Raw genomic sequence first — 13,283 nt, 5'->3', positions numbered from 1 at the left:
CTGACCCCCCTTCACTTACCCCCACTACACTGACGCATACACTGACCCCCCATACACTGACTCCCCCTTACATTTCTATACACTGACCCCCCATACACTAACACCCCCTACACTGACACCTATACAGACCCCCCTACACACTGACCCCTACACTAACACCTATACTGACACCCCCTACACTGACAGCTACACTGACACCTATACTGACCCCCCTTACATTCCCACATACACTGACCCCCAATACACTGACCCCTACACTGACTCCCCCTACATTTTCACATACACTGACCCCCTACACTAATAGCTATACTGACCCCCCCTACACTGACCTCCCCCATACACTGACACCTATACTGACCGCCACATACACTGACACCCCTACATTTCCACATACACTGACCCCCCTACACTGATCCCTCCCATACACTGACCCCCCCTACACTGATCCCCCCCCATACACTGACCCCCCTACACTGATCCCCCCCCATACACTGACCCCCCTACACTGATTCCCCCCCCCCATACACTGACCCCTACACTGACTCCCCCTACATTTTCGCATACACTGACACCCTACACTGACCCCTACACTAATAGCTATACTGACCCCCCCTACACTGACCTCCCCCATACACTGACACCTATACTGACCCCCCTACACTGACCGCCACATACACTGACACCCCTACATTTCCACATACACTGACCCCCCTACACTGATCCCCCCCCATACACTGACACCTATGCTGACCCCCCTACACTGACACACCCTCCTTTACACTGACCCCCCGCCCCCATACACTGACACCTACACTGACCCCCCCTACAATGACAGCTACACTGACACCTATACTGACCCCCTTACATTCCCACATACACTGACCCCTACACTGACTCCCCCCTACATTTCCACATACACTGACCCCCACTACACTGACCCCTACACTAATAGCTATACTGACCCCCCCATACACTGACACCTATACTGACCCACCTATACTGACCTTCCCCATACACTGACACCTATACTGACCCCCCTACACTGACCGCCACATACACTGACACCCCTACATTTCCACATACACTGACCCCCCCTACACTGATCTCCCCCCCCATACACTGACACCTACACTGACACCTATGCTGACCCCCTACACTGACACACCCTCCTCTACACTGACCCCCCCCCCCCAATACACTGACAGCTACACTGACCCCCCCGTACACTGACAGCTACACTGACACCTATACTGACCCCCTTACATTCCCACATACACTGACCCCTACACTGACTCCCCCCTACATTTCCACATACACTGACCCCTACACTAATAGCTATACTGACCCCCCCATACACTGACACCTATACTGACCCACCTACACTGAGCGCCACATACACTGACACCCCTACATTTCCACATACACTGACCCCCCCTACACTGATCCCCCCCCATACACTGACACCTATGCTGACCCCCCTACACTGACACACCCTCCTCTACACTGACCCCCCATACACTGACACCTACACTGACCCCCCCCCCCCATACACTGACAGCTACACTGACACCTATACTGACCCCCTTACATTCCCACATACACTGACCCCCCCATACACTGACACCTACACTGACCCCCCCCCCCTCCCTCCCATGTCCACTTCCCCTGCACTGACACCTATGCTGACCCCCCTACTACACTGACACCCCCCCCCCCCCCACTTCCCTGGGGGCAGGCAAGACATCACTTACCTTGTTCTGTGCCAATACACTGGCGACTCGAGGAGGGGAGAGACAGCATGTCGGTGGCCGGCCGGACAGCAGGGGGAGACTCCGGAAGCGGTGCTGCACATGCACCGCGCCACAGACTGGCATCTTCATCCACGACCAGCCCCGCCCCCTGGCCGCATGACACCTTTAGCGGTCCGCCGCTCGTCTTGCACAAAGCGGCGGCCACTGAGCCAAGAGGTGGAGTGCGGGCGGGCAACTTCAGCATAAAGGGACACTTTGATCCCGCCGATTGCGGGCGTGGGATGCGCCCCCCTAAATGTTGCGCCCGGTGCCAGTGGCCCCCCCTGCACCCCCCACGCTACGCCACTGGGTGGAACTCCGCTTTAACTTAAGGGAGCTGAATAATTTTGCATGCCCAATTTTTCAGTTTTTTATTTTTTAAAAAAGTTTGAAATATAAATATAAATATAAATAAATATAAATAAATTTTGTTCCACTTCATGATTGTGTCCCACTTGTTGTTGATTCTTCACAAAAAATTACAGTTTTATATCCTCATGTTTGAAGCCTGAAATGTGGCAAAAGGTAGCAAAGTTCAAGGGGGCCGAATACTTTCGCAAGGCACTGTATATATATATATATATATATATATATATATATATATATATATATATATATATATATATATATATATATATATTTTTTTTTTTTTTTTTTTAATTTGACAGATATTTATACGAATATTTATGCCATGCTGATTTTTTTCACATGTTAACCGGATAAGAAATGAAAAGACTATTCATTCCCTAGGTAAGGTAAGTCATCATAGTGAAACTATGTTAATTTATTGTCTTTCAAACAATGTTTTTGTGAGAATGACTGTTTAAAAATCATTTTCATTGTAAAAACATACTTCAGTTCTTTTCTATTACTATGGAGAGTCATGCAAAGAAGATAAACAGTGCTGACCTACTGACCATTGGCCAGCATCAACTTCCTCTTCCCTTTGTAGATAATGTGTCCAGTCACTAAGTAGTGTGATTTGCATCTTCTCTTAGATCTGCCTCAAACTGATAAATCTGCCCTAAATAATGTTTTGCCTCTCCTTGTTTGTAGCCAGGATTCCAGGACACTGACCACCCACAGTCAGTACCTATTGTGATTAAATACCATGTACCAGCTTCGTTCACTACATGTTTACTAGTTGGTAATTAGAACATGCACTTTATCTTAGCAATAGGACATATGCCATAACACAACATCCAAGCCATACATAGTGGGCTGATTTACTAAGGACTATAAACTGTTTACTTTGCAAAGTGGATGTTCACTTTTCAGAGATAATGTTGGTAAAGAAGGCGAATCTGTGTTCATGTTCAATACCTAATCATATGTAAAGGAAATTAAAAATGTTAATTTTAGCATTTCATTTGTTGGTTGACATAAACATATCCAAATCTCATTTACTAAGCTTAAAAAACTTTCACTTTGCTAAGTGAACAGGGCTCTTCGCCTTTTGTATATCTACCCCCTTTTACATAACATAGGGTGAACATAGTGTAATTTGCATAGAAGTACTGTATCTCTCAAAAGTGAGTACACCCCTCACATTTTTGTAAATATTTTATTATTTTTATCTTTTTTTTATATATATTATCTTTTCATGTAAAAAAAACACTGAAGAAATGACAATTTGCTACAATGTAAAGTAGTAAGTGTACAGTTTGTATAACAGTGTAAATTTGCTGTCCCCTAAAAAAACCTCAACACACAGCCAATAATGTCTAAACTGCTGGCAACAAAAGTGAGTACACCCCTAAGTTAAAATGTCCAAATTGGGCCCGAAATGTCAATAATAGGTTTGGCCACCATTATTTTCCAGCATTGCCTTAACCCTCTTGGGCATGGAGTTCACCAGAGCTTCACATGTTGCCACTGGAGTCCTCTTCCACTCCTCCATGACGACATCAGGGAGCTGGTGGATGTTAGAAACCTTGCGCTCCTCCACCTTCCGTTTGAAGATGCCCCACAGATGCTCAATAGAGTTTAGGTGTGGAGATATGCTTGGCCAGTCTATCACCTTTACCCTCAGCTTCTTTAGAAAGGCAGTGGTCATCTTGGAGGTGTGTTTGGGGTCGTTATCATGTTGGAATACTGCCCTGTGGCCCAGTCTCCGAAGGGAGGGGATCATGCTCTGCTTCAGTATGTCACACTACAGGTTGGCATTTATGGTTCCCTCAATGAACTGTAGCTCCCCACCTGGTTGCCGCCACACACGCTTGACACTATCTGAACCAAATAAGTTTATCTTGGTCTCATCAGACCACAGGACATGGTTCCAGTAATCAATGTTCTTAGGTCTGCTTGTCTTCAGGAAACTGTTTGCAGGCATTCTTGAGCATCATCTTTAGAAGAGGCTTCCTTGTTTAACGACAGCCATGGAGACCAATTTGATGCAGTGTACGGCGTATGGTCTGAGCACTGACAGGCTGACCCCTCACCCCTTCAACCTTTGCAGCAATGATGGCAGAACTCATACGTTTATTTTCCAAAGACAACCTCTGAGTGTGACGCTGAGCACGTGTACTCAATTTCTTTGGTCAACCATGGCGAGGCCTGTTCTGAGTGGAATCTGTCCACTTTGTGGTCTTGGCCACCATGCTGCAGCGCAGTTTCAGGGTCTTTGCAGTCTTCTTATAGCCTAGGCCATCTTTATGTAGAGCAACAATTCTTTTTTTCAGATCCTCAGAGAGTTCTTTGCCATGAGGTGCCATGTTGAACTTCCAGTGACCAGTATGAGAGAGTGAGAGCGATAACACCAAATTTAACACACCTGCTCCCCATTCACACCTGAGACCTTGTAACACTAATGAGTCACATGACATCAGGGAGGGAAAATTGGCTAATTTGGCCCAATTTAGACATTTTAATTCAGGGGTGTACTCACTTTTGTTTCCAGCGGTTTAGACATTAACGACTGTGTGTTGAGTTTTTTTGACGGGACAGCAAATTTACACTGTTATACAAGCTGTACACTCACTACTTTACATTGTAGCAAAGTATAATTTCTTCAGTGTTGTCACATGAAAAGTATAATAAAATATTTACAAAAATGTGAGGGGTGTACTCACTTTTGTGAAATACTGTAAATACCTCTGACATGTGTCTGTGACCCACATGCGGTCATGATGATACTGGCATACAGTGAATCTGTTATACAATATATCTGACACGAGCTCTGAAACCAATATGAGCCAGAACAGGATTGACTTACTAAAACATATGGATGTATGCTTCAGTATCCCTTGTGCAGGAATTAGCAGATTGCACCATCATAGCATTTTCTTTCTGGGCCCATCATGTGCACACAGGTGACCCCATACATATGGTTTATTTACTAAGAAGTGGTGGTGTGCCTTAAATAAAAATTATAAAAATGTTCTCTGTCTGATTGAAATTAGAGAGTTTATGTGTGCACCTCACGTAAGAACAAAAACTTTTTAGATGTGTAAATATTTGAGTATTTATAGTCTACCCACGGTTCCAATTTAAATAGCTTCTGTGGCTACCAGAGATGCCAAATTAACACAGTCAAAGGTTACTAGTTATGTCGTGAAATGCAGTTATCATATCTGTCTTTACACATTAGGTTAAAGTAGAACTATAGGCAAAACTTTTTTTTTGTTTTTGGATAGAGAGAGAGGAAGGGTTAAAACCTCTGTCAAATTTTTTTTTTTCGCCATGTGTGATCCATCACAGAGATTTTCCTTCACTTCCTTCCCCCGTAGCTAAACAGGAAGTGGGAGGCAATCCCTGCACACTGAAGGAATTCCTTGGGGATCCCCATGTCACCTTAACTAGTGTCCCTATTGGAAGATTTCCTCTCTATTACTTTTCTGGGGACAACCCAAAATTTGGGGATTATATTACTTTTACTTTAAATGATAATGGTAAAAAAGACAAATAGAGAGAGTGAATCTCCTTACGGGGCGTTCTAATCTCTCTTCACTATCCAAAACTAAAAAAAAGCTTTGCCTTTATTTATACTTTAAGAAAATGCATACTTTTTTACACACTAACAAAATATTTCACAAATAATAAAAGTAATAATAAAAAAAAATAATCATAAAAGTAAGGCCCCTTTCACACGGGCTTGATGGATTTCGTTATGCTCAGCGGGGATCGATCCGCACAATATACACAATTAACCTTCCTAGCGGTATTCCCGAGCGGGACTCGGGGTTACATTTCAGAGCCAAAAGCGGTAACCCCGAGCCACACTCGGGGTAGCGCTAGGAAGATCGCTGGATCCTGGAAGAGGTTTTACTTACCTTTTCTCCGGGATCCAGCGATGTATCCCGGCGGTGTGCGGTGGCGGTGCTCTCTCCCGATCGTCTGCGAGCCCCGGCTTCCGTCTCCGGCGACGTGACGTCCGCCGGGGGGTGGAACCGGCGGCAAATTCAAATGTAAAACACACCAAACATACTGATATCATTCAAAATAAAAAAAACTCACATTACATTGCCCCCCAGTGCCCTTTCCTGCAGTTTTACTGTACTTTTTATGTAAATATATGTATATATATATATATATACATATATATATATAGATATATATATATACATATATACATATATATATATATATATATATATATATATTATGTATATATATATATATATATATATATATATATAATATATATATATAATAAATGTATACAGTTGGTTTGGGCTGCTCATTCACAAGAATTACATGCAAAATAATGGTACCGCTTTCAGCACCTAAAATCCAAAAGAATCATACCGCCAGGGAGGTTAACACCTAAACAGAAACCTTTAAGTGGAGTTCCGGCCACAAAAAATATTTTCAATGAAAATACCCCCGGGACAGTCAGGGCTAGTACATTCCACAATGGATAGCCTCTGATCTGTCCCAGTTCGCACTTACCTGCAAGAAGAAATACTCACTTTTAAAATTTCTTCTCCAGCGTTGCCATCTCTGATGTGGGCAGCTGAAGCCAGCGCGATCCTCTTCTGCGTCCTCTTCCGTGTCCTCTTCTCCCAGAATGCGCCTGCACCGGCCCCTCTCCTCACTTCCGGTGCGGCGCCGCATTCCTCCACAGCTTCTGGGCATGCCCAGAAGCTGTTTATCAGGAAATGCGGCGTCGCCCCGGAAGTGACGAGCGGGACCGGTGCCGTCGAGGGAGGAAGTGGAAGAAAGGTGAGTATATTTTTCTGCAATAACAAGGTAAGTAAAAAAAAAAAAAAATCCTAACTATCCATTTCCTTTTCAGGTGATGAAAAGCAAGCGGATGGCCACAAAATCGATTATGTCGATTTTGTGGCCGGAACTCCGCTTTAATAAGTTCTTATAAAGTTAGCCAATGATTAAGCCTGGGATCACACTGCCGCGACTTTAAATCTGACATCCCTTCATCGCAGCTTGCATATGACTTCTTTAACAGAAGTCAATGCAAGTCGTACCAAAAGTAGTGCACAAAGCTTTTTCTAACCTTAAGACAGGTTCCATTGCAGTTAATAGGGCGTGACTTGTCATGCGACTTTGAACTCTCAAGTCGCATGACAAGTCGCGGCAGTGTAAACTGGGGCTTAGGGAGTAAAAAATAATCATTCAATACCCTGGATCATGAGATACATTTATAAACATTGTAACCGTGTTGAGATTTTCTGAGCACATTTATTGGCAGACCATAGAGGTCACTCTTGTACAGTATATACGCTATCTTTTTTTTCAACATTAAGTCTGTAATTTGTACAGCGACTCTGCTACTGCCACTACTCTTTGAAACTTGGTATCAAAGAGCATTGAAAAAGAAACTTATCATTATGCCACTACAAAAACACTATTGTTCCATACACTCATTGTATCTACTGCTTGCTATTTGTTCACTGTCTGCAATGTGCTATGTTATATTGTGCACGGGAAAGCTGCCAGATTGGCACAACAGCGGCTTTGGAGGAGGTAGATGTGACTTTATGAATTCAGATTTAACACAGATAATGTAACTGAATCCAGAAAATGATACAAAATACTACAAGGTCACAATATTTGCAGGTCTGGAATGGCCCTGAAAAAGCAGGTCTGGTATATAAAGCACACCAACCTATGTGTACAGTACCTATGCCTGCTAAGCCAAAGAAAACAAGCGTGTTTATGTATTAGCAAAACTTTTTTTGAGTACACTACTTCAAGGCCAAGAGCAGCGTCATAGTTTTTAATTATTTTAAAGCAAAACAAACTTGCTCCTAATGAAAAATGCCAAAATTGCCAATCCAGATATAATATTATAGTATCATGATGAATCTGTGACATCTCTATTTGGCAGACTGTACAGTTGTTTTTGGCCGTAGGCTGTGGTAGTCAGGGGCCCACGATAACATACTTGTACCTAAATTCTATAGAATATTCAAGGGGAATTTTCACATTTAACCTAAAGCTAGAAGCATAACTCCCTGCAATCAGTTTGTGGCCCCCCTTAGACATTCCATAGGTCATGAAAAAAAGGGCACAGTCTGTATAAATATGGCCAGCTTTGGACAGAGCTTGGTTGGCTTGCATGGTACCTCACGGACATGGACTCCACTCATGCCCTACATATTAATCACCACTGATTTCACCACAGCTGGCTCTCTTTGTGGGCACGCGAGGAAGAAGAGCGCACACTGACCAGCCATCCTATACAAGGTGTGTCTCGTACACACCCCCCCCCACCGACCCATAGAACTATATCTCCCACATGGCTCTGGGGCCAGGGATGATGTGTCCTGGGAAGGGGGGGGGGGGGGGCGTGTAGGACACTGGGGGCCGAGTGAGATTCGAATGTGCTGGTCTCACCTGCACCCTGCTGCTGTCTGTCCATGGTCTCTGTGCTCTGGAAAAAGTGGAGATAACATTTTAGAGGTAGAAGGAAGAGGAAAGATCATCTAGAATGAGTGCCAGCCATTCCTCTACCCAAGCTGCAAACAATATAAGTCGGGATACATATCTTGGGATAGTTCAGCAGTAAAATCTCCTCCATGCTACCGCATTCTGTTTAGGGGGTTTTCAAATCCTTTAACCACTTCAATACCGAGCACTTTTACCACCTTCCTGTCCAGGCCAATTTTCAGCTTTCAGTGCTGTCACACTTTGAATGACAATTGAGCGGTTATGCAACATTGTACCCAAATTAACATTTTATCATTTTGTTCACACAACTAAAACTTTCTTTTGGTGGCATTTAATACCCACTGGGATTTTAACTTTTTGCTAAACTAAAAAAGACTGAAAACTTTGGGGGAAAAGTTATAGCGTTTACAATCTATGGTATATATATATATATTTGAAAATCTCATTTCTTGAGGCCTGAAAACATCAGGACAGCATGTCTATTTTTTTCTAAACTAAAACCTCAGTATTTAGGCCTAATTTTAGTGTTGGCTCTTTGAAATAAATATGTTGGTTTTGTGTTGCATTTTGGTCATTCGGGCTGAAAAGGGTTCGCCATCACTGGCATAGAATGGATTGAGATGAAAAAAAACCTTTGGAACCACTTTAACCGCTTGCCAACCAGCCGCCGTAGTTTTACTGTGGCAGATCGGCTCTGCACCACAAAACAGCGTACCTGTACGTCGCTTTGCGGGACCGCTAGCGGGGGCATGCACCCTTTGCCACAGGGGAAGCTAATCAGTGGGTCCAGCGGACGCGATTGCCTCCGGGCACCTGCGTTTGCTCCCCATGGAGACAGAACGGGGTCTGCCATATTTACAACGTTCTGTCAGTAATGAACACAGGCATGGGCGTCCGCAGAACTTTTTTCAGGGGGGGGGGGCATCATTTTAAGGTCACCCATGCTCCGCCCCTTTTTAACAATGTCATGAAGGGGAGGGGCTTAGTCATTATACTTATTTTGAGTATTTATTTTTAAAGGGCAAACGGCAGCATTTATTTTTAAAGCATTTGTTAACAAAAAAAAAAAAAAATGATCCTTTTCCTTTAAAGCATTTTATATAGCACAGTGCTTGTGCTGTGTAATTTGGCCCCTTCTGTCACCTAAAATACCTGGCTGATCCTGCCTGGCTATGTCCTCCCCTCTGTAAACTGACCACGGTATACCATGGCTGCTGAGCCCTGACACCGTGGTCAGATTACGTGTCTCCATCATCCGCAGCCCTCCTGTCCTCCTCTATCCTCTCTCCCCCCTCCCTCCCTGCCTGTCTGCTCATGTGTCAGTGTCCGCCCCCTCCCCTCCCCTCCTGCTGCTGTAGTTTAATTTAACGTTTCATATCCTGTCTACAGTCTGTTTAATAATCCTGTGTGCCCCTGTGTCTGTGTTTTATAAAAAATTAGCCATTCTTTACAAGTTTTTAGAGCGCCTCTCTCCTCCTCTCCCCCTCCCTCCTGACTGATGTCAGCAAGGAATCCTCGGCCCCACCCGGGGCAGGCAGCTGTCAGACGGGGAATGGAGAGAGCCACATGAGCGGCACTCGGCGCTATAAAAACTGGTAAAGAACGGCTTATGTTTTTAAAACACAGACACAAGGGCACACAGGATTAATAAACAGACCAGACAGGATGGTATAAAGTGGCTTAACAGCCACTTTAACCTCCCTGGCGGTATGATTCTGTCAGGAATTACATACCAAAAGCGGTACAATTCTTTTCATGGAAATTTGGCGGTATGTATTATAGGCCTACAATTCTTAGTAATTACTGACTTAAACCTGACCAAAACAAGACTCTAGTAGACATCCAAGATGTGATAAATTTGAAACACAAACGCATGATATATATATAACGCATGAATTATGATCGAATCAATAATATAATTTATATATATATATATATATATATATATATATGTGTGTGTGTGTGTGTGCATATATATATATATATATATATATATACATATATACACATATATATATATATATATATACATATATACACATATATATATATATATACATATATGCATATATATATATATATACATATATATATATATATATATATATATATATATATATATATATATACATATATATGCATATATATGCATATATATATATATGCATATAATATATATAATATAAAATGTGTAATGTGTTTGTATTTTGTGCAAATTTTTTTTTTTTCTTTTGAATTTCCCTCCCTAGTTCCGCTCCCATGCAGCATTGCTGCTGTAGGGAACGGAACTAGGAAGTGATCACACCGACGGAGACCGACGGAGAGCGGCGGGGATCTCGGCTGGTGGTCACAGCAATGAGAGATCATCGCTGGATCGCCAGGAGAAGGTAAGAGAACACAGCTGCGCTCTCTGCACATCTACCCCGAGCGTGACTCGGGGATACCGATCCTGATATGAAAAATCAACCCCAGTCACGCTCGGGATTACCGCCAGGGAGGTTAAAGGGGAAGTTGTGATTCCAGGGGGGGGGGGCATTTGCTCCCCCCCTTGCCCCTACCTGCGGACGCCCATGAACACAGGGATCCTGTGTTCCTCTTATTTAGGAACACCAGTCTCTGCAGCAAGCCCTACCCCCCCCCACAGTTAGAAAGCCCCTCCCCTAGGTACACATTTAACCCTTTGATCACCCATGGTATTAACCCCTTCCCTGCCAGTGTCATTAGTACAGTAGTGCATATTTTTAGCACTGATTACTGTAGTAATGTCACTGGTCCCCCCAAAAGTGTCAAAAATGTCAGTTAGGGGTCCGATTTGTCTGCCGCAATGACGAACACTGATCGCCACTATTACTAGTAAAAAAATAAATAAATAAATACAAATTACATAAATCTTTCCCCTAGTTTGTAGACGCAATAACTTTTGAGCAAACCAATTAATATACACTTATTGGGATTTTTTTTTTACCAAAAATATGTAGCAGAAGAATACAAATTGGCCTAAAATGATGAAAAAATTAGATATTTCAATTTTTTTATTGGGAATGTTATATAGCCGAAAGTAACATTTTTTTTTTTTTTTTTTTTTTTTAGAATTGTCGCTCTTTTTTTATAGCGCAAAAAAAAAAAAATCGCACAGGTGATCAAATACCACCAAAGTGGGAAAAAAAGAACATCAATTTTTTTAGGGTACAGCATCGCACGACTGCGCAATTGTCAGTTAAACTAACACAGTGCTGTATCACAAAAAATGGCCTGGTCATTAAGAGGGATAAATCCTTCCAGTCCGGAAGTGTTTAAAGAAGAACTCAACTTGACAATAATTCTAGATAACAGATTATGGCAAAGACTGTCCTGTTTTCTTTTCTATGCTTTGAAATATATTCTTTCACTTGAACAGGTAAGATCATTTTGAATGATGGCAATTGCATGGGATTTCGAATGAGGAGATTTCCAATAAATAAAAATAAAAAATAAAAAAATGGTTTGCTACCCGTAGTAGCTTATAGAGGAGGCCACTTCCATAGTAGAAACCATTTTAACAAGAGCTTCTCCTGTACCTTGGGTGTTTACATTACCGGGCCAATGATATATACAATAATTCTAAATTCAGATTTCTGAGGTGTAACTAATGATTCCTGTCCTCCAGATGTGAGGGTCATTCTTTGTATCCACATAGTAGGTCCTAAATAGACTGCAGATTTCAAATTCCAGAAATCCCCAGTAAAAGTACAGTTTCTGTGCACTATGACCCAATTACCAAAAAAAAAAAAAAATCAAGACCTGAAAAAAGGCATTATTGACCCTGCAATATTCAACCTTGGTGCCATTTTGGAGAAAAACATTAGAATTGCCGACTGTTCATCTGCCATACATTGAAAGAGGGAGATTCTAGTCTTTGGTTGCTTTTTGGGGTAGTTTTGTTGAGTGCAATGAAAACATCAATGGAAATCTGATATTCAGTACTCCAAGAGTAAACTGTGTGCTGGCTTTAATATTACTTTGAGAACATTTTAATTAAATACAGCAATAATGAAGTGTAAAAATAGTTGTTGAATTGCACAAACATGTCAAGTCAACGCTTATCTGAAATGAAAAAAGTTCTTGCTAAATCTTTAGAGTCCAGGAAGGGTGTTGATGACGCAAAATACTTTCACACTGTGAAGTAAACGTTGGACTACTTATAATATTTTTTTTTTTTTTTTCACTCAATCTCTTTCTAATAACATTTTTACTATGATAATTTAAAGTGTAACTGCAGCAAGGATTTTAACATTTTGGATATGAGTGGGAAAGGGTTAGAGCTTCTGCGATGTCACCTAGATAATGTCTTCTTAGACGAAGCGCGTCGGGTCTACTGTAAATGCCGTTTTTATCTACTTGTACAAGCGTTTTACCATCTAAGTCTCTGTAAGTGTATTTCTTTTTCTTACTATTAAATGGCTTTTAAGGTACACACTATGTGAGTTTTTTATTTTTTAAATTGTCCAGTGGAGGAATTCTTGCTGCTCTTACTGCTAGTGGTTACGGTACCCTACATAAGTGGATGATGATGATGAAGGATTGAGCCATTGATCTTTGGATGACATACTGCTATACAGTCCATCTATTGCTTATAAGCCTGAATGTATACTTTATTGGGTC

Source organism: Pelophylax lessonae (genome assembly GCF_965119305.1).
Source record: "Pelophylax lessonae genome assembly, chromosome: 5".
Classification (NCBI taxonomy): domain Eukaryota; kingdom Metazoa; phylum Chordata; class Amphibia; order Anura; family Ranidae; genus Pelophylax; species Pelophylax lessonae.
Note: the sequence above shows the minus strand (reverse complement) of the source record.